Source organism: Bos javanicus, chromosome 3, assembly GCF_032452875.1.
Source record: "Bos javanicus breed banteng chromosome 3, ARS-OSU_banteng_1.0, whole genome shotgun sequence".
Lineage (NCBI taxonomy): Eukaryota > Metazoa > Chordata > Mammalia > Artiodactyla > Bovidae > Bos > Bos javanicus.
The window spans coordinates 19,060,883-19,065,745 of record NC_083870.1 but is presented as its reverse complement, the minus strand read 5'-3'; positions in this window follow the sequence as shown (position 1 = coordinate 19,065,745).

Below are 4,863 nucleotides of genomic sequence, written 5' to 3'. Positions count from 1 at the left end.
GGGCCCTTTGCCAGTCACTTTCTGTAAATCCATGATTTTCTCCAACCCTCCCAGTGTCCACCATGGAGCAAGCATAGTTGCTTCAGATACCTATGTGATGCTCATAAGCTAGATGATGCTCGAAGATAGTCACAACTTGCCCAAGGATTGTACAAGGACAGTAAGTGGTTGAGCTGTGATTTGAACCCAGGTCTTTGTGACTCTAGAATCATGTGCTTTCTATTTGACCAAGACGTGCATGCTCACTCAGTCGTGTCTGACTTTTTGCAACCCCATGGACTGCAGCCTGCCAGGCTCCGCTGTCACTGGGATTTTCTTGGTAAGAATACTGGAGTGGATTGCCATTTCCTCTTCCAGGGGATCTTCCTAACCCAGGGATCCAACTTGTGTCTCCTGCATTGGCAGGCAGATTCTTTACCACTGAGCCACCAAGACAGGTGACTGGTGAAGGGGAGGTGGGGAGGGAAGAGATGAAGATGGGATGGCTTATTTGGGGGATGGTGCCTTCTCTACAGGGTGAGGTCGGGTTCATCCCAGCAGTTCTTGGTTTCCTTGAGGCCTCTGCCTGCTTAGCCTCTGCACTTTGCTGACTTTCCCTAGAACTCCCTGGCTCCCTGATGCCTTCACAGCCTCCTGCTCTGCTGGGTGCTAGGGGCAGGCCTGGAGGTGTGTGCTGAGGCAGAGGAGCAATGGGAGAGGAGAGGAGAGGAGACATGCTTCATGCAGTAGTTGCAGGAAGGAGACCCCCCACCCCCAGTCTGGCAGCCCCCACGGAGGAAGTGCTCTGGGGAGGCCACAGGATACAGCTTCTGAGGGTCCTGGGTGCCACTGATCCTCTGCACAGCCTCGGCCCAGAGTTTGATTAGCTGGGCCTGGCTCTCCTGGTTACCCAACAGGCCGGCTGGCCAGGGGCCAGGCTGCAGTGGGGAGGCTCCCTGGCACCTCCTCTTGCTTTCACTCCCAGCTGGTAAACAGCAGAGCAGGAGCCAGACATGCCTCAGCCTCGTGACTGCAGCCCACTCCCCCCAACGTGGTGCACGTGGCACCTGGCGTGGAGAGGCGGGTAGCTGTCCCCTCCTGGGCCTGCCTTCCCATCTCGCCATCCTCCACTCATGCCCCACCCTGGAGCTTCACGCTCGGCTCCCAGCGGCACCTCCATTCCCAGGTGGCTCCCAGAGTCTCCGAGGGCTGCAGCTTACAGGACAGAGGTTAGAAGTAGAGAAGGACTTTCCAGCTCCCAGGATGGTTGACAAGGGGGTAGGGAGTGAGGAAGAGTGAAGTGGAAACTTTTGGGGACCTTCTCGTACCGAGAGTCTGAGGGCGTGTGTCTGTGTCTCTGAGACTCTGATTATCCTCATGTCCTTTTGGTAAATGCATGGCCCACGCATCTGTGTACACTTCTCTGCACAGAACAGGATGTTGGTCTGTTTTGGGGTGCAGCCCCTTGGGCAGGCTTCAGTAAGCAAAGCTCTCTGAAGAACCCCCAGACAGATCAGTGGAGCCAGTGAGAGGCAGGGGCCAGGGGCACTGGGAGTGCTGCTCTGCCAGCCCCTCCCCACCCACAGTTGGCTTTGCGTCCACTCAGGACCCTCTCTCTGTGTTTCCCTCTGCCAACCCCCCATGCCTGAGGCTCTTCTGTTTTCTGTGCTTCATCTCTCTCTTTTCTTTTCTTTAAGCCTCCTTTCCTTTCTGACTCTGGGTCTCTCAGGATCCTTCCTGATCTCCCAAGCATGGGCACAGAGCAGAGGCCATGCAGAGCGCCTGGCAATGGGCACTTGGCCCTGGCATGGAGCCAGGCAGCCCTGCCTGCCCCAGATACCACGGGTCTGGTTGCCTCTCTCAGCCCCGCCGCTTCGGGTCACTGTGTAAGGTGGGGGAGGAAGTGACTGGTGGTTGGGAAGACAGGGTCCTCCTAGACCTAAGCTAGTTACACACTTCCTGGACATTTCTACCCCTTCCTTGCCCTAAGCATGGATGTCTGGTGTTCTTTCTCCCTGGGGCAAGAAGGTAATTCACCCTTTTGGGAAGTCCCCTCGTGCCTACCCTTCCTCTCTTCTGCTCCAATCACAGCCCCCTTTCTGGAGGAATCCAGAATGCCTCTTCTTTCAGAGCAGGGCATTGGTTATTTCCTCCTCACATTTTTATGCAAGGAAGAGGCTGATAGGGATCAGAGAATCATTTCACCCGCCACGTGCCCAAGTTCCCTTATCAGGGGAATCTGAAAGTGAGGGGCAAGCAGCCTAGAGGGGGTGGAGGGTGGTGGTGGCGGCTTGGAACTGGGGAACAGTCACCAACTTCTCTTTCCCTTCTTCCCCACCCCTAAACCACAGAAACCACTTAAAGCTCAGGGCAGGCCTGCCCTCCTGGGGGGGCCTGGGGTGGAAAGGTGGAAAGTACGGGGACCTGGGCAGCCTGCATGCCACATACTACCTCAGCTCCATCCTTCGAGGCCCACCCCTCTGGCAAGCCTGACCCAGAGATTAGGAACACTTTCCTCTAGGTCCTCCCTAAGAGGTCCATGCCTGGGGAGAACTCAACGCACTGGAGTGACTCGGGAAGGGGGCCCAGGCCCCTCAACCATGAAAGAAAAGACATCCCACTTCTATAAACAGCTCAGTCACCAGCTCTCCCCTTTCCTGTCACAAAGGCCACTGTAGGTGGAGGGACAGTAGAAATGTGGCCCTAGTTCCTGGCCCTGAACGTTCCATGTCCCCCTGCCTGTCAGTTAGCATTTGTGGTCATTAAGGCTTGGATGCAGCAAGGAGTGTTGAAAAGCAGGAGCTCTGATTTTTGGAGCCAAAAGACAGATAAGAATGCAGCCTACTATTATCAGGCCTCAATTACCACATCATTAAAAGGGGGACAATAGGTTCAGGATGGGGGACACAGGGACGCCCATGGCTGATTCACATCAATGTATGGCAAAACCACTACAATATTATAAAGTAATTAGCCTCCAATTAAAATAAATAAGTTAATTAAAAAAAATAAAAGGAGGACAATAATATCAGTCCAGACTTGTGTCTGAACATACTTTGAGGCCAGAGCAGTCTGCACACTGGAGGGAGTCTTCGGATCTTAGTGGCCCCAGGGCATGCTTTTGTGGCTTTAGCTCGCCAGGAAGTTCCTCCTGAGACTCTGTGGTCCCCAGGGTGTGGGGAGGGGAAGGTTGCCGCTGTGGACGCTGAGTGAACTGCTCCTGACTGGAATGGACTTGAATTCTCACCTCTCAGGCACCTCTGAGCAGCAGTAGGAGGTGAGGAGGAAGCCACAGTCCTGAAATTTCCCTGCAGCCAGGGCTGCTCCTCAGGCAGGTTTACTTAACCTCTCCGATCTATCTGCTCGGTCAAATAGGAACAGAACCCACCTTTCTGAGTGGTTGCAATGATTAACTGGCATAATGAGTAAAATACAGGACCTACGGGTACAAAGTACTGTGGTTTAAAAGAAATGTTTCAGTCTCTCTCTCTCTTTCCATTCCTCCCTTCTTCTCTCTGTCTGACTTCCTTCCTTTGCCCCTTTCCTGCTTCAATTTTCTCTAAAACAGATTACCAAGTAACATTTTTACATTTTGCTTATTCATTTTGTAACTTGTCTGATTCCCATTTCTGTTTTTTTTCAGTGTTTATTTATTAATTGGAGTATGATTGCTTTCAATATTGAGTTGGTTTCTGCCATACATCAACATGAATCAGCCATAGGTATACATATGTCCCCTCTCTCTTGAACCTCCCTCCCACCCCTCTAGGTTGTCACAGAGCTCCAGGTTGAGCCCTCTGTGTCATATAGCAACTACCCATTAGCTAGCTATTTTACATGTGGTAATGTATATGTTTCAGTGCTACCCTCTCAATTCATCCCACCCTCTCCTTTCCTTCCCTGTGTCCACAAGCTTGTCCTTTATGCTGTGTCTCTATTGTGCCTGCATGCTAAGTCACTTCAATTGTGTTAGACTCTTTGTCACGCTATGGACTGTAGCCCCCAAGGCTCCTCTGTCCAAGGGATTCTCTAGGGTTCTTTACCAACTAGCTCCACCTGCGAAGCCCTGAGTCTCGATTGCTGCCCTGCAAATAAGTCCATCGCTACCATTTTTCCAGATTCCATATATATGTGTTGATATCAATATTTATCTTTCTGTTTTGGACTGACTCCATTCTGTGTAACAGCTCCCGTTTCTGTTCTGATCACTGCTGTATCCAAAGCCCAGCACCTGCCATGTGTGTATGTGCTAAGTTGCTCAGTCGTGTCTGACTCTGTGCGACCCCATGGACTGCAGCACACCAGGCTTCCCTGTCCATCACCAACTCCCGGAGCCTACTCAAACTCATGTCCATTGTATCGGTGATGCCATCCAACCATCTCATCCTCTGTCGTCCCCTTCTCCTCCCATCACTTCATGGCAAATAGAAGGGAAACAATAGTAACAGTGACAGACTTTATTTTCTTGGGCTCCAAAATCACTGCAGATGGTGACTGCAACCATGAAATTAAAAGACACTTGCTCCTTGGAAGAAAAGCTATGACCAACCTAGACAGCATATTAAAAAGCAGAGACATTACTTTGCTAACAAAGGTCTAGTCAAAACTAAACTCTGGACTTTCCAGTAGTGAGAGTTGGATGTGAGAGTTGGATCATAAAGAAGGCTGATCACTGAAGAACTGATGTTTTTGAACTGTGGTGTTGGAGAAGACTCTTGAGAGTCCCTTGGACTGCAAGGAGATTAAATCAGTCAATCCTAAAGGAAATCCTGAATAGTCCTGAATATTCATTGGAAGGATTGATGCTGAGGCTGAAGCTCCAATACTTTGGCCACATGATGGGAAGAAATGACTCATTGGAAAAGACCCTGATGCTGGGAAAGA